Source organism: Apium graveolens, chromosome 1, assembly GCF_009905375.1.
Source record: "Apium graveolens cultivar Ventura chromosome 1, ASM990537v1, whole genome shotgun sequence".
NCBI lineage: Eukaryota > Viridiplantae > Streptophyta > Magnoliopsida > Apiales > Apiaceae > Apium > Apium graveolens.
In genome coordinates this window covers 197,267,924-197,289,887 of record NC_133647.1, presented here as the reverse complement: position 1 = coordinate 197,289,887, position 21,964 = coordinate 197,267,924, and the positions used below count along the sequence as shown (strand labels likewise).

Genomic DNA, 21,964 nt, shown 5'->3' with positions numbered 1-21,964 from the left:
CAGAGATATTCGCTGGCCTAAGCCCTTGAAGGCTGATCCCGCCAAGCTAGATAAGGGCAAGTATTGCAGGTTTCACAAAGATGTTGGTCATGACACCGATGAGTGTAGGCAGTTGAAAGATGAAATTGAGTTTTTGATTCGAAAAGGAAGGCTGAACAAGTATACTGGAGATGGAGGAGACAGAAACAATAATGGAAGGAAGAACTTTGAAGATCGTAGGAGGGACCAAGATGATCAGGGGCGGAATCCCCAACCTAGAGGACCAGTTATAAACACCATTTATGGAGGGCCGAGACCTCGAGGGCCTGTGATAAACACGATCTTTGGAGGTCCAACTGCTGCTGGATTGTCCAAAAATTCCAGAAAGGCATATACTAGAGAGGTTATGCATATTGTTGGAGAAGCCCCGAAGAGGGCCAGGACAGAAGTAACATTGGCTTTTGATGATTCCGACCTAGAGGGTGTGAAGTTTCCCCATGACGACCCGCTGGTCATAACGCCGATAATAGGAAATAGCCCGGTTAAGAGGGTCCTTGTGGATAATGGTGCTTCTGTGGATATCTTGCTCCACGACACCTTTCTAAAGATGGGGTATAACGACTCCCAGTTGACACCAACCGACATGCCGATATATGGATTTGCTGGAGTAGAATGTCCTGTGGAAGGGATAATTAAATTACCAACCACCATAGGTACGGAGCCAAGGCAAGCAACGCAGATGCTGGATTTTGTGGTGGTAAAGGCTAGTTCAACTTATAATGCTATCATGGGGAGAACAGGGATACATGCCTTCAAGGCAGTCCCCTCTTCCTACCATTCAGTCATGAAGTTTCCCACCCGAAACGGGATTGGAGAAGAGAGGGGAGATCAAAAAATGGCTAGAAGCTGTTATGTGGCCTCTTTGAGGGCAGATGGAGTCGGGGGGCAGGTTCTTCCTATTGAAGATATGGATGTTCGAGAAAATGATGAGAATAGAGGAAGGCCAGCAGAAGAATTGGTTTCGGTTCCTTTAGATCCCAAGAATCCTGAGAGGATGACTTTCATTGGAGCTACATTAGAGGAGCCCCTTAGAGGGAAGTTAGTGAAATTTTTGCAAGAAAATAGTGATGTATTTGCATGGTCAGCAGCTGATATGCCAGGCATAGACCCGGGGTTAATTACCCACAAGTTAAACGTGGATCCAAGCCGGAAGACAGTGAAACAAAAGAAAAGAAATTTTGCCCCGGAAAGACAAGAGGCTATAAAGCAGGAAGTGGAAAAGCTCTTAGAGGCTGGTTTCATTGAGGAGATTCAATTTCCGGAGTGGTTAGCAAACCCTGTAATGGTGAAGAAGGCTAATGGAAAGTGGAGGATGTGTATAGACTTCACCGATCTGAATGATGCATGCCCCAAAGACTGTTTTCCGCTGCCTAGAATTGATACTTTGATTGATGCCACCGCTGGACATGAGATGCTGAGTTTCATGGATGGATTTAGCGGATACAACCAGATCAAAATGCATAAGGATGACATTCCAAAGGTATCATTTATCACTGACTTTGGTGTTTATTGTTATCTTGTTATGGCGTTTGGTCTCAAGAATGCAGGAGCCACCTATCAAAGGTTGGTGAATAAAATTTTTAAGGATCTTATTGGGAAGACTATGGAAGTCTATGTTGATGACATGCTAGTCAAGAGTCTAGTAAAGATTGATCATATAACCCATTTGAGGGAAGCTTTTGAGGTCCTGAGGTACCACAAGATGATGTTGAATCCCACGAAGTGTGCCTTCGGAGTAGGATCTGGAAAATTCTTGGGATTGATGGTCTCAAAGAGGGGAATTGAGGCTAACCCCGATAAAATAAAGGCAATCCTGGACATGGAACCCCCAAAAACTGTCAAGGATGTTCAGAAACTCACAGGAAGGGTTGCTGCGCTAGGGCGATTCATCTCCAAGTCAGGAGACAAGTGTTTGTCATTCTTCAAGTCATTAAAGAACATTAAAAACTTTGTATGGAGTGAGGAAAATCAGAAGGCATTTGAAGAGTTAAAGAAGTATATGGGCCAGGCCCCGTTGTTGGCCAAGCCAGTTTTGGGTGAAGTTTTATTCTTGTACTTGGCTGTTTCAGAAAGCGCCTTGAGCGCGGTGTTGGTTAAGGAGGAACTGAAAGTCCAGAAACCCGTATACTATGTCAGCAAAATTTTGCATGGTGCTGAGTTGAATTATTCAGCCATTGAGAAATTCGCTTTAGCCTTGGTGATGGCTTCAAGAAAGCTGCGTCCTTATTTTCAAGCTCACCAAATTGAAGTGCTAACAAATCAGCCACTGAGAAATATCATTCACAGTCCCAAGGCAAGTGGGAGACTGATTAAGTGGGCAATAGAGTTGGGAGAGTTCGATCTCAAGTATAAGCCACGTATGGCCATAAAAGCCCAGGCACTAGCTGACTTCGTGGTGGAATGTACCATACCCAACCAAGAAGTCGGGGGGCAGGAAGATACCACACCTCAAGACAAGGGAGTCGACAATGGGGACAAGGAGAAAGAATATTGGGTTCTCTATTTTGATGGAGCATCAAAAACAAATTCCAGTGGAGCAGGGTTGGTTTTGCAAAGCCCTGATGGATTCTTAATTGAGTATGCCATGAAGCTAGACTTCCCAACCACAAACAATGAGGCAGAGTATGAAGCCCTGATTGCTGGCCTTGGTCTAGCTGGGACACTTAGAGTCAAAAACTTAAAGGTCCGTGGAGACTCGAAGTTGATCATATCCCAGGTAAAGGGAGAATTTGAAGCAAGGGATGATACGATGGCAAAGTATGTTCGCCTAGTAAGGGCTGTGATGACCCAATTTAATGAATGCCATGTTGAACACATTCCAAGGGAAGAAAATGCTAAAGCAGATGCGCTATCAAAGTTTGCTTCATCTGAGATTGAAGAAAGTTCAGGAAGTGTGTACTTCCGTGTTTTGAAGACACGAAGCATAGATGTTAAGCTAGTGGCTCCCATAGGCCTGGGGACGTCATGGATTGATCCCATCAAGGCTCACATTCAGACCGGTTGGTTGCCAAGCGATGCAACTGAAGCACGGAAGTTAACTGTTCGGGCACTAAGGTACTCTTTGATAGATGAGATTCTTTACAAAAGATCTTTCGTGGTTCCCTACTTGAGGTGTCTCAGGCCCGATGAGGCACGCTTGGCTCTTGAAGAAGTGCATGAAGGTATTTGTGGACAACACTTGGGGGGCAGGGCCTTGGCTCATAAGATAACTCGTTTAGGTTTTTATTGGCCAGAAATGATGGCTGATGCCAAAGAATACGTGAAGAAATGTGACCGCTGTCAGAAGCATGCACCTGTTGTTAGACAACCCCCCGAGATGCTGACCTCTATCAACTCACCGATTCTTTTTGCTATGTGGGGAATGGATATTTTGGGGCCTTTTCCCATGGCCACAACACAAAGGAAATTTCTGATTGTAGCCATTGATTATTTCACCAAGTGGATCGAAGCCAAACCCTTGGCCAAGATCACAACTAAGCAGGTTGCACAATTACTGTGGGAAAACATTATGTGCCGATATGGAATTCCCCGTATCCTCGTCACTGACAATGGAACACAATTCAACAATGAGGAATTCAAGAAGTATTGTGAAGAAAATGAAATTGAGCTACGATTCACCTCTGTGGCTCACCCGCAAGCCAGTGGGCAAGCAGAGGTAGCAAATCGGATAATCCTGGATGGACTAAAGAAGAGGATCGAGAAGTCAAGAAATAATTGGGTGGATGAAATACTTCCAATATTATGGGCCTACAGGACTACTTGTAGAGTCACGACAGGAGCAACTCCATTCATGTTGGCATATGGGGCAGAAGCAGTAGTTCCAGTAGAGATATCACATTCCTCTCCAAGGATTCAGGCTTTCGATGAGGAAGAAAATGAGGAAGGGCAGAGGTTAGCCCTGGATTTAATCGATGAAGTGCGAGATAAAGCACATGCAAAGATAGTAGAATATCAGAAAAAAGCTTCATTCTACTACAACCTAAGGGTTAAAGAGAGGTTTTTAAACAAGGTGATCTAGTCTTGAGAAAAATAGAGGCTTCTGGTGTCGGACAGAAAGGAAAGCTTGCCCCGAATTGGGAAGGGCCGTACAGAGTCAAGAGCGTTCAGGGTAGAGGAACCTACAAGCTGGAAACTATGGATGGTTTGGAAGTCCCGAGGACCTGGCACGCACAAAACTTGAAGGTTTACTACGTATAAGATAGGCGAAGTACGATTCTCACTTGTCATTGTGACAAGTAGGTTTAAAAGCACCTTGAAGCTTTGCTTGCGTAGGATTTTATATTCCAGTAGAATTTACATTGTCTAGTTATTGTTGATTAGGGTCGAACCCATGCTGTGTAAGGTTTTGGAAAACCAGACTTCATATTAAAGAGTTTGAAATTATTTCAATCTAAGGATGTTTAAAGTTCAAAATTGTGAAGTTAAAATAGAAAGAGACAAGAAAAGCAACATATGAAATATAACCCCGGAGGGTAACAAGTTCTGATATGAATGAAGTTCAAAAAGAAGATATACAAAAAAAAACTTAGGCCTTGGAAGACTGAGATTCCTCGGAACCACTATCCGAAGTCTCCTCGGATGTCTCAGTCGTTCCTTTGGACGTCTCGGTCGTCCCCTCCGAAGTCCCTGTTGAGGTTCCCTCTGCGGGAGATGCTGGCTGCTGAGGCGCTGCTCTTAGAGGCTCTTCCACCCTGGCCTTCTTAGCGACAGGCTCAAGCTCCTCTTCGGAAGAATCTTCCTCCTCTCCATCCTTGATCATATCAGCAAGCTTCTCAGTAACACCTCCAAGCTCTGGAACTCGCACAGGGCAAGGAAAGGAGGACTGCTCGAGGACCTCTGGAAAATCATCCTGGATGGCCTCCACAGCAGCGTCCCAGCCCTCTTTGTAGCTAACTGGGTGAAGAAGGGCATCATGCTCCACCATCAGGTCTTTGAATTCTTGGGTATCCATCCAGCCGTCAAAGGCTTTGTCCTTCTGCGCCTTCAAGATTACGTTTTCAGCCCGGGCCGTCTCCAGATCAGAAGTGGAAGAAGCCAATTGAGCTTCAAGGGCCTCAATTTTTTGGTTGGCCTCCTCCAACTTCTTGTTGGCATCTTCCAGGCCAACCTTCCAAGCCTTAGCTTGGTGAATTGCCCCTTGAAAATGGGCGTTAGCCTGCAAGAGAAATATCAAAACTTTAGAAAAGAAGCATGAAAAGAAAAGTGTAAAAGGCATAAGTAAAGTGCGTACTGTCGCCAGGGCTTGGGCTCCAAAAAGCTCGTTCCCCTCTAAGTCCTGTTGGAGGACAAAGTCTTGATAGTCCACCGGAGAGATGGAATGTTTGGACCATTCCTTGGACAGGGCTGTGCTGCCCAATATTGAGTCCTTGCCCCGGATCCCCCAGGCAGGTTGAAAATAGGCCCCTGGCCTCTGCTTGGTGCGCAAAACCTGGCTGGGACCTTCCTCATTTGGCTCCATAGCCTGAAGGAGGAACTCAGGGAAGCGATCACCAAGCCTAGGATCTTTGAAAATCTTCCCAGCCCTCTTCATCCTGGTCGTTTCCAGGTCCTTTGGCTTCGTAGCCTCCTCAATCTTCTCAGCCACTGCGGCAAGCAAAGTCAGTTGAAAACTAACGGAATAAAAATGCAGGAAATAAAGTAGATGAAGGTAGGAACTTACTTTTCTTATGAACGGGCGAGAGGCCGCGTTCTACCAGGACAGTCTCCCGGATAAGATCCCAAGAATGGGAGGTGCCGTTGTCTTGCGTCAGGAGGTTGAAACCTCTAGCCTCCTCCTCAGACAAAGCTATGTCATTTGGGCTCCCATCCACGGCAATCCCAAAAGAAGATCGAAATAGGGAACCCCAGTCTCCACCCTCCCAAACTATAAACAAAAAATCCTTCTTCCACCCCAAATTGTTGTCAGGGATGGATTTTCCATTCACAATATGGGGGATAGTGGGGCGTTGGTTGATAGAAACCCAACCCGGACTTTTATCGGGGCTGTTCTTGAACTGGAAAATCTTCCTGAAAACAGCAACAGATGTGGGGATGCTGTGCTTGGCGCATTGCGACAGATAGCATAGGATCAACCTCCAGGAATTGGGGGGAAGCTGGCAAGGGCTGATGCCTACATCAGCCAAAAGTAAAGGAATGAATGGATGAAAAGGGAGTCTAATACCTGCCCTTAGAGTATCCCTATAGACGCATAGCGCGTCCTTCTTCCACTGACAGGCCCTGTCGGCCGGACCTGCAAGAACCAGCTTAAAAGGTTCTTTGATTCTGAAGCAGCCGCTCAACTTTTCCAGCTCCTTGGGATCCCGTAAGGCGCTGATATGATCGTGTGCGTCCAGATGCGCATCAGACGGATACTCGTCCCCTCGAGTGTTGATCATGTCGATTAAGGAAGTATATCTCGATCGAATAGGAAAATTATTGGACTTTCTAGCCACGTTCATCTTGGCCAAACGAGTCATTCTTTTGTCAGCCATCTGAAAAAAGGTATGAGGCACGTAAATAGGCTGTCTTAAAATGGCACACAATGGAAAAATGAACAAAAAACAAAAAACAAAGGGAGAAATCTTACCTGAAAAAGCACTCCTGAGAAAGGCTCTGAGCTCCGACTTGCTGTTATTGCTCTGAGAATCTTAGCAGGAGAATGAAGAAGAAAACAAAGAAATGAGGAAGTGAGGAGTAGTGACCTTTCCTCATTCCTTTATATAGGAGGAAAAAGAAGTTGAAGGGACAAAAAGCCCATTAAGAACAAAGGCCCATGAGAAAAAGCCCAGGAAAAAGCATCTTCTAGAATATTCCTAGGAATTCTAGGGCATTCTAAACAGGTTGTGATAAAGCCCAGTAAAGAGGCCCAGTAATATTTGATAAAGCCCAATAAAGAGGCCCAGTAATATTTGATAAAGCCCAATAGAGAAATCCAGGCCCAAATCCAATTAGGATTTGGAAAATTCAGTTTTAGCCTTAAAAAATGTAAGGCCCAAATAAAAAGATGTAAGACCAGAATTCAGGTCGAAATCCAGGTCGTGAATCCTGCTCAAAAAACTTTCGAGCAGACACCCGAAAATAACGGAGAAAAAAGACCAGGATTCAGGTCGAAATCCAGGTCGTGAATCCTGCTCAAAAACTTTCGAGCAGACACCCGAAAATAACGGAGAAAAAAGACCAGGATTCAGGTCGAAATCCAGGTCGTGATCCCTGCTCGAAATTTTTCGACTAGATTCACGAAAAAAGCGGAAAAAATAGAACTGAATTGAGGTCGAAACTTCGACTAGGAATGAGGTCGAATTAGACAAGCATTTTACAGAAATAAGGATTAAAAATCCAGGTCGAATTTCGACTAGGATCCTGATCGAAATCCAGGTCGTGAATCCTAGTCGAAATTCTTCGACCAGGAATCAAGAAAACCAAAGAATTTTCGACCAGGATCCAGGTCGAAATTTCGACTAGGATCCTGGTCGAAATCCTAGTCGAAGGGCTCAAAATCAGAAACTAAAAGTGGGGAATTGACGACCTAGATCCAGGTCGAAATTTCGACTAGGATCCTGGTCGAAGTCCAGGTCGTGGATCCTAGTCGAAATCCTTCGACCAGGATGATAAGGCTGACCCCTATTTTCGACTAGGATCCAGGTCGAAATTTCGACTAGGATCCTGGTCGAAAAAAGGGCTGGAAATTTGAAAATTCCAGAAAATAAGGAAAAATCCCAGAAAAATTAGGGAAAATTCCAGAAAATAAGGAAAAATCCCAGAAAAATTAGGGAAAATTCCAGAAAATAAGGAAAAATCCCAGAAAAATTAGGGAAAATTCCAGAAAATAAGGAAAAATCCCAGAAAAATTAGGGAAAATTCCAGAAAATGAGGAAAAATCCCAGAAAAATTAGGGAAAAATTCAGAAATTAGGGAAAAAATCCCGGAAATAAGGGAAAAATTCCTGGAAATCAAAATAATTCCTGAATAAAAGGAAAAACTCGTTGTAAACGTGTAGGTCGCTCCACACTTTACGCAAGAACGAAACCCTGTAAGGGAATGAATAGACTTAACTTCTGTGAAACCTAATCAATGTTTCCCAAAAGTTGGGGGGCAAATGATAGGGATAAATAAATCCTGATTTTATTAATAATGGGCTGCTGGACCCAATAATAAGATGTATAATATTCAGACCAGAAAGGTTAAGCCTGACGGACCAGATCAGGCCTGGTGGAATAAAAAAAAGGCCCAAAAAGCCCTGATTATTAATTAATTTCGTAATTAATTAATAAGGGAGAAATCAGATGTTGAAAAGAGTCCCGATGAGGATATAAGTCCTTAAAGATTAGCCTCAAGGGGACCTAAAAGGATAAGGAATCAGCTTCCTACTTCCTAGGACTCCTAAGTCTATCCTAATTCAGAGGCTTATCCACCAAGTCTCCTATACCAAGTCCAATTCAAGGACTCCCACATCTATATAAGGGGTCTCACCCCCACCAATCAGAACTACGTTTTTTGACTTGATCCTTGGCAATCAGCAAGGTACGTAGGCATCTTGTTAAGGCGGATTGAGTCACGAAACACAAGAGCAGTCAAATCGAGCCTCGAAGCTCACGTTCCTTAGTATTAAATACAGCAATTATATATATTAGTTTTAATCCATAACATAAACCGGATCGGATTATTACTGGATTAGATTGGCTTAAATTCATATCCGCTTTATTTGTACTCGATTTTTTATTATCAAATCATTAACTAGATCGGATTTTTAATAAGTCAATTCACATTCACTAAAATAGTGTCGGATCATATCGACTTATATTGAATTTTCGCTCCATTGAGATGGCTCCTGCTAACTTATTTACTCTTCCTCCGCGGTCCCCTGCCGGTCCTTCAATAACACAGCAGCCAATGAAAATATGGAATACACATCAGATCTCCCAAGTTACGTGTATTGAGTTTTTTTAAGCATTAAATTTAATTTATTTTTATGAGATGTCATATTTTTATTAGTGACAATTTTTTTATATCATCATTATTAACAAGAAAAATATCAATAAAAAATATTTTATGAGATAAAAATTTATTAATCTCTCCGTTTCAAATTACATGTTTATTTTTAAGAAAAAAATTGTTGCAACTGAATAATTCATTTTAATTTTTAATACAAATTTATATTTTCAAAGTTAACTATGCTTTGCATATTTTTATTTATATTTTTTTCAAACATTCACTTTTTTTAGCAAAACATCCGGTGTAAAATGGAAGGATGACATTCTAGTGATTTTTTAAAGATTAGCATATTTAACTCTTATAATTCAAGGCCAATTTGATTATTTGATTATTATTTTTATAATAATGACACTGTGTTCGTAACAACTCCATCAATGATTAAGTTCATGTAAAAAATTTGTTCCTTAGTGTGCCTAGATACAGTTGTTAATGAACCGGAGGTCCAATCTGATCTGAGATGGATATATATTGTATAAAAATGAAATCGATTTGATAATAATCCGATTCGGTAAGAATCTGATTTCTTTAAAAAGTGAATATAAAATTTTCACAAATCTCTAGAAAATGGCTAGCCTATTTTTTTTGTTGAATTACAGAAACGAAAACAAAAAGTCAAACCAGACCAAACTTGGGCGAGATTACATGAAGACAGATAAAAGGGTTAATCCAACTAAAGTGAAGTAGAACTCCTGTTCCTTATGGCTATCGCCGGCAATATCATCCTTTCCAGTTTCGTAATCTTCAATTTCCACCATAATAATATCTGATTAGTCTTCCTCTTCTTGGTTATCATCTAATCTTCAATTTCCACCATAATAATATCTGATTAATCTTCCTCTTCCCGGTTATCATCACTAGGTATTATCTACGGTGGGTAAACAAGTAGTCTGTGATCTTCTCTTGCAAGTCTAAGACGTAACGGAGAACGACCGCAGCATCCTTAATTATAGTTGGTATGGCGTTTTTGTCTAATATCTATACATTGGATTGCAACTTTCACCGATGCCTCTACGGAATCAGTACATGCCTCTTTCTTAATTCGTGGATCAATAATCTGGTCAATTATACCCTCCTCGAAGCAGTGTTGTGCCGGTCCAGCTAAACCTACCTCCAGGGTACTGCGGTCCACTGCTGGAGTTATAATTGCACAATAGCAAAGGTTAGATCTCCAAGGTGCACACTAGTGCTTATGCAATTCCAGAGAATTAGTGAAATGAGAAACTATGTAAAACTGTAAAACAAAATAGTAACAAACATTCATTTCTTATGAAATATAAGAGTTTGCTCCCGAATTTTTTTAATCAAAAGGAAGTAAGTAATTAGAAGATAAAGTATTTTTTCATCCAATTAATTTTTGGAGAGAAAGGTTTGGAGTGAAAGATGATCAAATTTGCATTAATTAACCATTGATTTCGCTTCCTTTAAAAACTCTTAAAAAGTCGGGAGCACAACGCAAGAAAGTGAAACTAATTTACTTATTCTTCACTTATTTTCTTTTTTTTAATACTCGGGAGCTAAGGATTAAAAATTTGAAAAATGAGAGATTCAAAGATTTTTTTTAAACATATATTTATTTGTTTTACAAATTAGTATTATGATTAGGGTGCACAGAGCATAAACTCTTACCACTCAAATTATCTAATCATGCTCAAACTCGAAATTAAAAGAATTAGTGAAAAGAGACTGCACGAGAAAATAGAATGTCATGGGTCTAGTTTTAAACGGAGAGAGAAGAGAGCACCACATGTTTGTTGGATATTATGATAAATTATTTTAAATTGTTGAATTTTCTTGGTCAGTCAACCTCGTGTGTTTTTTCTGGGAAATTAGTTTGCTTCTTGTGTTTTTTCTGGGAAATTAGTTTGCTTCTTGTGTTTTTTCTGGGAAATTAGTTTGCTTCTTGTGTTGTTGTCAAACGAATAATATTCTTGAAATATCATACTTATAAATCTTCTAGGTTCTATTCCACTTTATTATTTTGATTATAATTTTTTTGAAGATTGTATAGCTATAGCTATTCTGGTTCTAATCTTTGTGCAATGACACAAAATTCGGCATTTCTATTTGGATATACAAACATCATTGTTAATGGAGTGCTTGTTCTCGTTACTATCCTGAACATAGTGGTTTATATGTTCCGAGAACAACAAGAAGAAGCAAAAGTCATGGCGAAAAAGAACTACCTTATATCATTGTCTATGCAACAATTGTGTTATCGCTTCTCTTTTCACGAGATGAAGCGAGCAACATCTAACTTCCACGACAAATTAGTGATCGGGAAAGGTGGTTTTGGAAATGTTTACAAAGGGACTCTTGCAGTTAGAGATACACCAACTGTAGTTGCAATAAAACGGTTAAAATCCATGTCAAGTCAAGGATCCACAGAATTCCTGGCGGAGATTCAAATGCTTGCAAGACTCAGACACAGCCATTTAGTGTCTTTGATCGGTTATTGTGATGAAGGCTATGAGATGATTTTGGTTTATGAATTTATGCCTGGTGGAACTCTAGCTGATCATCTGTATAAAAGGGTTAGACAAGGTGATACTTCTCTCCCACGTCTGTCATGGGTTCAACGTCTCAAGATTTGCATTGGAGCTGCTCGTGGACTGGATTACCTTCACACCGGTACAGGCATTCAGCACAGAATTATACACCGAGATGTAAAGAGCGCTAACATTTTATTGGATGAGAATTATGCAGCTAAGATTTCGGACTTTGGACTATCTAAAACCAGTCCAGCAAATCAGGCAACTACATACGTAAGCACTCGTGTCAAAGGCACCTACGGTTACTTGGATCCCTATTATTATCAAACACTTAAGACTTACATGGAGATCTGATGTTTACTCCTTTGGTGTTGTGTTATTCGAGGTCTTGTGTGGAAGACCAGCAGTGGACCGCACTCTGGAGGAAGAACGAATAGGTTTAGCGGGATGGGCACAAAACTGCTTCGAGGAGGATATGATTGGGCAAATTATTGATTCACGTATTAAGGAGGAGGCATGTCCTGATTCCATAGAGGCGTTGGTGAAAGTTGCAATCCAATGTATAGATATTAGACAAAAACGCCGTCCCACTATGGCTGAGGTTGTGGTCGTTCTCCAGTCCGCCTTAACCTTGCAAGAAAAGAGCACAGAATATTGTCTACCTGAGATAATACCTAGTGATGATAACCAGGAAGAGGAAGATAGCTCAGATACTCAGGTCGAAAGTGAAAATTACGAGAATGGAAAGGAGTCTGCTGCTATGAAAACGTTTGTTGCTAACCAAGAAGAGAAAGAAATTGGGATGTTAGGCATTTCGGGTGGTAGGCATCAGGAAAAGAAATCTTCTGCTATAAAAAGATTTGTTGCTTGGGCCCAGTCAGGTACACTTCAATATAAGTTCATCAAACAACACATTTTTGGGTTATATATTGCAGAAATCGACATACAACATTATGTTGGTAACTGGAATATAGGAGCTTTGAACTGTAATATATCCATGAAAATATATGGAATGTTGAACACTTAAGAATCTTATTACCATCATGATGTTCATTTAGTTGTGCAAGTATAACAAGAACGAAGTTTTCCATATATGTGTAAAACATCTTAACGCTCTTTGTAAAACTAGAAACCATTTTGTGCTTGCTCATAAATATTTTTATCATTATTTCACTCTACGAATGGAAGCAGCTCTAGCATGAGAAAAATGTGCTAGACTGTTCGTTTTCCTTTCTCTATGACGAGCTTGGTAAAATAATAATTATATTCCCTTTTTACTTGTCAATAATGTTTTATAAGTTTATTATCGTCTTTCAGGAAATAAAGATATAAAGATAGTGCGAAACAATAACAGTCATGGTGTACTGCCAAAGACAGTGGAATACAGAAACAATGATAGTGATAGTGTACTTCCAAAGACTTCGGAATACATTAACAATGATGTAGTACTGCCAGTCATCCCCCAGCCATCAAAGTTGAAGATGTTCTCATTTGATGAGCTTAGTATAGCTACTAGGAATTTCGATCCTGACAGTCTGATAGGAAATGGTGCTTCTGGTCATGTTTTTAAGTGCCACGTTGATGAGAACACATTTGCTCCAGCAGAACGCGGTACTGGACTAGCTATTGCAGTAGAGAGATTTGAAATTGGAAGTCCCCTGTCCCTCTGGGAGGAGAAGTGGTTGGTTAGTTTCAACATTGTAACTTTTAGTTTTTTTTTTTAACTTTTGCTTGTTCAAGTTTTATTTTAGCTGGCCTTAGTAACCCCCTATCACGTTTTATACTACAGGAACAAATCAAAATTGCAAGGAAACTTTATCATCCGAATATTCACAAATTGATCGGGTACTGTGAAGAAAATAAGAATCGGCTTCTAGTAAAGGAGTTGATGCATCGGGGCAGCTTGGACAAGCATCTGTTCAGGAGTGAGTTTTTTCTCCTCCTAATTTACATGTTCCCGTTCAATTTTACATGTTCTTTTTCTTAAAAAAGTTATCTAGGGTACACCTCTTCTTTTTTGAAAAAAAATATAAAAGTAATTTTCTAGAAATATCTATATTTTTATCATTTCTAGGTGTCTGATTTTTTTCAAACTAAATTCTATTCTCACTTTTTGTTGGAAAATGTGGGTAGTTGTCTCACATTGTCAAGTCAATTTTAGCCATAGTTTGAGTGGACAAATGTTGCGTGCGCACGACGAGTGACACGTGGAATTTTAGCCATAATTACAGACTAATTTTGCTAAATTTAATTTCCACTGGGCTTGGGCTTTTAAATTCTTAATTCGTTTTATCTTGTGAGGCTAACGACTCGCACATACGGTGAAGGCCGTAATAGCTTTAAGGAGACAGTTATACGCCTGGACTCGAAAACTTCTCGTTAATATCCTTTTTGTTGTCTTTCTATTATTCGCATAATTTTATATGTATTAATCGCAGATTGTTGTTTACACTTTTCAATGTAAATAAAATTAATTTTCTAGAAATATCCTTATATTTATCATTTATAGGAGTTGATTTATTTTTCAAACCTAACTCTATTCTTACTTTTTAATGTATTAATTGAAGATATATGTGAATTTTTTTCTAAATAGTTTTTTTAATGTGTAATTTTTCTGAAAAGGGAAATGAAAAATGGGACGGATGAATTATCCTTTTTAAGTAAATATATCCGGTTTATGATGATTTAACCAAAACTTGTATTCTCTACCACTCTCTTGGAAACAACATTTAGGAGATTCGTATTCTCTACCCCTCTCTTGGAAACAACGTATTGGAATCGCTCTTGATGCGGCAAAGGGGCTTGCTTTTCTTCATAGTCCGGAAATAGATGTGATTCATTGTGATGTCGCAGCATCCAACATAATGATAGATTTTGTAAGAAGAACAAATGATTGTTAAAGAAAATTTTTCAAGTAGTTTTCCTGTTAAAAAACTATTTTTTTGACTTGCAAAATTTTTCTTGCCTACAGGACTACAATGCAAAGCTCTCACATTCCAGGTGGGAAAATGACGGACCACAACTAGGAAGATTCCGAGTTTTTGGAAGATTCCGAGTTTTTGAAAGACTCGAAGAAACATTTAACCCTTATGATTTGGATGACCAAACGGCCACAGGTATTTATTCTCCACATTCAAATTCCAAAGGGTTTATATAAACATAATGCAAAATTGCTGAAAGCTGGTTAGTGCCTAGTGGTTACACACTCTTTAGTAGGCCCTTCTTCTCAACGAGGGCCGGCCTTCATAGGAGGGTAATATCCATGTCCAAGATGCATATTTTTACATACCCTTCTCAACTAAATTATCGTGACAATAATAGACACTCCCTCTGTCCCTTTTTCGTTGTCATTTTTGAAAATAAAATTTGGCTCTAAGAGCATCTCCAATGGAGGCACCCTCTATGGGTGTCAAGACTTGTCAACTCACTAAAAATAATAGTTTTTTATTTTATTTTCCTTCCATGTCAAATGTAGCAACTTTTATCTTCAATAGTTAGCACCTCTTCAAGTTGCCTAAATGGTTCCCACATTTGATAAATAAATGAATATGATACAATAAAAGAGGAAGTTGTAATTTGCACACATCTAGTACAAAATGTATTTTAGCTATTAAGAGGGGGTGCTAAGAGGTTGCCAAAAATTGGCAACTTCTCTTGGCAACCTTTGAGCACTCTTGCCTCTTCAATAGGAAGGCACCCAAAGGTGCTTGACACATAGATATTGGCACCCTTGCAAGCACCCCCTATTGGAGATACTCTAAGTAGTTGCCTCACTCCAATTTCATTTCAATACTCGTGTCACTAGTTCCAATATTTTTACTTTACAACTAAAACACACACTCATAAACTTATCATTTAATGCAATAATTAAGGACATACATGAAAACAAATTATATACTTCAATTTTGCTTAATATGTGCAGGGGCGTCGCTATGTTATAAGCAGGGGTCACTTGCACCACTCAGCTCTTAAGTGTCTTCTTATTTTTATTATATAAAATTTAAATATTTTATAATTGACCCTAAAAAAAATATTTTTGACCTCATTTAATATTTTGACCCCACTTAAATTTTATTTTTGACCCCACTTAATAATATAACTTGTAAAGGGGTGCATAAATTTAAATTTTAAGTTCAACAAAACAGGTTAAATATATTGGATAAGAGATAAAATGTTAATTATATTCTTTGTTAAATATAAAGTGAAAAAATTGTATTTGAAGGCATTGTTAATGAAACAATTGTGTAAGTTATTGTTAGTGAAGCAATAATGTAAGGTATTGTTAAAATTCACTATATTTTATATTTTTATAATTAAAATTTCATTTGTCGTTCAATTTTTTTTTCGACCCCCTGACTCGGTTTTCTGGCTATGCCTCTAAATATGTGTGTGTTTTTTTCAAACGTGACAATAAAAAGGGACGGAAGAGTACCAGTCATCAGAAATTAGGAAGCGCTTACTTGGTTCAAATTTTCATGTAGTAGTTTTGCTAATCTCAAACTAATATCTTAATACTAAGGTCATTTCTCAAAGGAAAGCGATGTCTTCTGCTTTGGAGTAGTTCTCCTCGTAATTTTGACAGGGCTGAAGCCTGTTGATCCGTGCCGTTCATCGGAGAAGCTGAACCTTGTTTTTTGGGTTGAGCGTTGCCTTAAAAAAGAGAATGGGATTTCAGATATAATGGATAAGGACATTGAAGGCCAATATACTGAAAGTGCAGCTTTAAAAGCTTCTTCCCTCGCACTGAAATGCACCTCAACAAATCCAGAATCAAGACCCTCTGCATATCAAGTGGTTGAGGAGCTAGAGCAAGTCAACTCTGTCATTCGACATTTAAGAGGTTAATAATATGTACTCCCTCCGTCCCGGCCAGTTCTTTACGTTTAGTTTGGGCACTTTTAATGTATAAAAGTGAGATAATAGAGTAAAAATAGTGTGAAAAGATAGGAAAAGTGGGAAAGTGGGAAAGTGGTTAGGATACATTGACTATTTTTTGTAAGTTTTGAAATGTAAATAATTGGATGGGACATCCCAAAAAGGAAATTGTAATTGATGTATTTTATTCTCTGTCATTTTTCTAGATTTAATTTAAAAAATGTATATTAAATCTAGGGAATTTATCAAAAATACTTTTATTTTGTAAAATTATTTGCGATTTTACTAAATTCTGAAAAGATTTGTAAAAATACTATTTTACTCTAAAAATATTTGCAAAAATACAATGTTACATAATAAGTTGCAATTTAGTGTAAATTGTGTAACTATTTTTATTTTTTCTTGACGAAATGCAAATTTTATTATTCCAAATCAAACATCATACATTGCATAACATTAATTGGAACAGACCTCCAATCAAAGATACGATCAGGATACATATACGACACACGTGCTAATTCATGAGCCGATATATTCGCAGATCGTTGAACAAAATACAACTTAACGTTGTTCATACACTAATCATATCCCGGCATTCCTCTACTACCTGTCCAACCCTCGATCTCATAGCAGCAGAGCTTCGAATCATCTGAGCAATAGTCAAGCAATTTGTCTCGATGATAATAGAGTGCCAGTCATCGTTTTAGCCCAACTCAATGCTTCCTTAACAGCTATTGCCTCTGCTAAATATGGTTTCATAACCTCTGGATAAATTCTGGTTTGTGCTGAGAGGAACTGACCTTCTCTCCCTCGAGCAATGATTCCATCCAATTCCTGACTTGCCAAGATTTTCAAAAATAGCAGCGTCCACCGATATCTTAACTTCATCGAGTTGTGGCTTCGCCCAAACCACTGCACCATCGCTTGGAAACATAGGCTGAATTGATGGTCCAACTTTTCTATTTTGAGCTACTTCCCACTATGTAAGATATTTCCAAGCTTTCGCTGCAATTCTCATTTCCTGCCAACGCTTATTATTCCAGATCAGGTTATTCCTGGCTCTCCATATTGACCAACACAAGGTGAGCATTTTCGCTTTCTTCTCCTTCGACTGATTTGCCAACCTCGATATCAACCATACAGGAAAATCCATGGTCATGTCTGTGTCAATAACTGGGTTGAATTACTTCCAACATCTAGCTGCATACCTGCAATTGACTAAAGCATGAAATATTGACTCCTCGCCCTCGTTAGAAACAAGACACAAGTTGTTAATTTGCACATGTTTAGCCTGCAACTGAGTTTTTGTTGGCAAACAATAATTAATTGCTCTCCATATAAGGTTTAACACCCTAGGAGGAGCTCAGATGTTCCACATCATTTTCCAAAACTCCACATTATCAGTTGTACCCCATTCTCCTTTCTGTTTCTGCAGCAACTTATAGGCACTTCTAACCGTGTATTGACCTGATGTCTCCATTTTCCAGTACAGAACATCACTACTGAGCTCGTGTTCTACCACCGTATCAGAGATACACTTCTGATCCCTTTCCTCGAAAATGTCTGGAATGAATTCTGAGTCCCAATTTTTAGTACCAGTGTGGAATAGCGACACCACTTTTTGATTAATGATTGCTGGTGACCGAGTTAGAATAAAAGGATTCTCCCAGTCACTTAACCATGGTTGATTAAGGATATTAATGTCATTTCCAGTACCAATCCTCCAAGCTGACCCTGCTGAAACCACATTCCTGGCTTCCATGATACTTCGCTAGATGAAGCTAGGACTCCCTCCCATTTTTGCTTCCAAAAAATTTATATCTGCAAAGTATTTAGACCTGTAGACTTTAGCTACCAGACTCTCCGGATTGGTAATTAATCGCCAACACTGTTTGCCCAACATTGCAAGATTGAAGTCCCGAAGATTCTTAAATCCCAAACCACCCGCGTGCTTGTGTCGAGTTAATCTATCCCACGACATCCAATGAATTTTAGACCTCGACTTACTGGAGGTGTCCTAATAAAACTTATTCATTTCTTTCTCAATTTCCTTAGTGAGCTCAAGAGGAAGTAAAAATACGCTCATGGCATAAGACGGCAATGCCTGAGCCACCATTTTAATAAGAATCTCTTTTGAGGATTTCGAGATCTTCTTCTCGTTCCAAATTCTGATGCTAGCTTTCAATCTCTCTTTCAAGTAACCAAACATCACTGTTTTGTTTCGTCCCAGCACATTAGGTAAACCCAAATACTTCGTAGTGTCATCCGCTTCTTTAATTAGCAACTGCTGGCATACGATATCCTTTTATAGTCTATATCCTTTTATAGTCTATAACGTTAGCACTAAAAAATACCGTGGATTTATCCTTATTCACCCTCTGACCAGAGGCCATCTCATACAAAGCCAACAACTCCATAACCTTGCCTGCCTCAGTTGTGTCTGCTTTACAAAATAAATAAATGTCATCAGCGAAAAGCATGCGACTAATGGCAGGGCCTTTTCGACAAATCTTGACCCCCTGCAACCATCTTTTCTCCTCATAACTTTTAATCATAGCCGTAAGACCTTCAGCACATATAATAAAGAGATAAGGAGATAGCGGATCCCCTTGTCTCAATCCTCGAGTTGGAGTGATAGGGCTAATCTCACCTTGATCATGCACAATATTATACACCATTGTAGTAACACATTGCATAATTAAGTGAGTCCACCAACTGCTAAAACCCAATCTGATTAGCATATCTTTCAAAAATTTCCACTCGACTTGATCATATGCTTTAGCCATATCAAGTTTAAGCTCCATATACCCCTCTTTACCGAATTTCTTTTTCTTTAGATAGTGCATAATTTCGAAAGAAATCATGATGTTATCAGAAATTAGCCGACCTGGTAAGAAAGCTCCTTGCGTGTCTGAGATGATCAGTTCCAACACCTTTTTGTGATTCATTGTGATGTCGCAGCATCCAACATAATGATAGATTCTGTAAGAAGAACAAATGATTGTTAAAAAATTTTTATCAAGTAGTTTCCTATTAAAAAACTATCTTTTTGACTTGCAAATTTTTTCTTTCCAACAGGACTACAATGCAAAGCTCTCACATTCCAGGTGGGAAAATGACGGACCACAACTAGGAAGATTTCGAGTGTTTGAAAGACTCGAAGGAACATTTAACCCTTATGATTTGGATTACCAAACGGCCACAGGTATTTATTCTCCACATTCAAATTCCAAATGGTTTATATAAACATAATGCAAAATTGCTGAAAGCTGGTTAGTGCTTAGTGGTTACACACTCTTTACTAGGCCCTTCTTCTCAACGAGGGCCGACCTCCATAGGAGGGTAATATCCATGTCCAAGATGTACATTTTTACATACTCTTCTCAACTAAATTATCGTGACAATAATAGACATCCCTCTGCCCCTTTTTCGTTGTCATTTTTGAAAATAAAATTTGGCTCTAAGTAGTGGCCTCACTCCAATTTCATTTCAATACTCGTGTTACTATTTCCAATATTTTTACTTTACAACTAAAATATACACTCATAAACTTATCATTTAATGCAATAATTAAGGATATACATGAAAACAAATTATATACTTCAATTTTTCTTAATATGTGCAGGGGCGTCGCTATGTTATAAGCAGGGGTCACTTGCACCCCTCAACTTTTAAGTGTCTTCTTATTTTTATTGTATAAAATTTAAATATTTTATAATTGACCCTAAAAAATAAATATTTTTGACCCCATTTAATATTTTTGACCCCACTTAAATTTTATTTTGGGAAAATGGATTTTTTCGTCACCCAGCTTATTGTGTTTTTAGAAACTTACCATTCAACTATAATTTTTTTTTCTTTTGCTCACTAATGTTATGTTCATATTTTTTTTAGTCACTAACGTTATTTGATTATTAGCATTATGTCAATTTTTTGTAGGATTATTAAAACATAGTGGTAGTCTGTAATATTTTAATGATTTAATATATGTTTATATCTTTATATATAGTACACCATATGTCCCCAAGACGTTTACCTTGAGTGATGAGAGTTTGACACACATTTTAAGGCTCCTAAAAGATGTAGTTTCATAAATTATTTTAATTTTTTTCTTCTGAATAATAATTTAACGTTTAAATTTTTATATACAAAAAGAAAATCTTAAAAAAAGTTATAAAACTATGTTTGCAAGAAAAATATCTTGTGAGAGTTGTTTGATTTAATATCAAATTTACATTATTACAACATTATTCTATTTTTATGTTTATATATATACTTGTTTCACGATTCTATTAGAATGAATGGTTTTATAGTTTTGATTTTGGGTCGATAAGAGGATAAGAGTTGCATGAAGGAGTCGTGGTTAATGATTTTATTGGGTTTTTGAAAGTATCGTTTGGTAAAATATTGATATATAATTTTTTAATGTTTTTAGTACTTTATGATCAGTTTGCTAATTTGATTGTATTGAATTTTTTATTTTTTATTTCCCAATAATTTTAGTATGGATTGAGATGCCTCTTCTTAATATTTTGGTTTTGAGCTTAGTACCTCCACCTAAAAAGTAAACGTATATGAACTGATTTTATACGTTTGTTTATAATGTATATACATCTGTTCTGACCAGATGTTTAAAATAATATGCGTCATTCCTATAACATATGTATATAATTCAAACATTATACGACTCATCCATATGCATCTAGCAAACTCAGACGTATATAAGCTTTCTTATAGACACATATGACATTTTTTTACTAGTTATCACTATATTTTAATAATGCTATAAAAAGTTGACAAAATACTAATAATCAAATCCGAACCTAACGTTAGTGACTAAAAAAAATACGAACCTAACATTACTGAGTAAAACAAAAAAAAATTATAATTGAGTGGTAAGTTTCTAAACACACAATAAGTTGGATGACGAAAAAATTCATTTTCCTTTTTATTTTTGACCCCACTTAATAATATAACTTGTAAAGGGGTGCATAAATTTATCTTTTAAGTTCAACAAAACAGGTTAAATATATCAGATAAGAGATAAACCGTTAATTATATTCTTGTTAAATATAAATCGAAAAAATTGTATTTGAAGGTGTTTTTAATGAAACAATTGTGTAAGTTATTGTTAATATGATGCAATAATATAAGGTATTGTTAAAATTGACTATTTTTTGCATTTTTATAATTAAAATTTCATCTATCGTTCAATTTTTTTTCGACCCGCTGACTCGGTTTTCTGGCTACGCCTCTGAATATGTGTGTTTTTTTCAAACGTGATAATAAAAAGGGATGGAAGAGTACCGGTCATCAGAAATTAGGAGGCGCTTACTTGGTTTAAATTTTCATTTGGTAGTTTTGCTTATCTCAAACTAATATCTTACTATGAAGATCATTTCTCAAAGAAAAGCGATGTCTTCTGCTGTGGAGTAGTTCTCCTCGTAATTTTGACAGGGCTGGAGCCGGTTGATCCGTGCCGTTCATCTGAGAAGCTGAACCTTGTTTTTTGGTTTGAGCGTTGCCTTGAGAAAGAGAATGGGATTTGAGATATAATGGATAAGGACATTGAAGTAGGGGTGAGCGCGGTG

At 38.1% G+C, this 21,964-nt stretch overlaps 1 pseudogene; it reads left to right on the top strand.

Annotated features, from left to right (window-relative positions):
• The first annotated feature begins 9,599 nt into the window (after window positions 1–9,599).
• The window catches only part of LOC141677143 (uncharacterized), a 71,432-nt pseudogene continuing 59,067 nt past the window's right edge, over window positions 9,600–21,964 (top strand).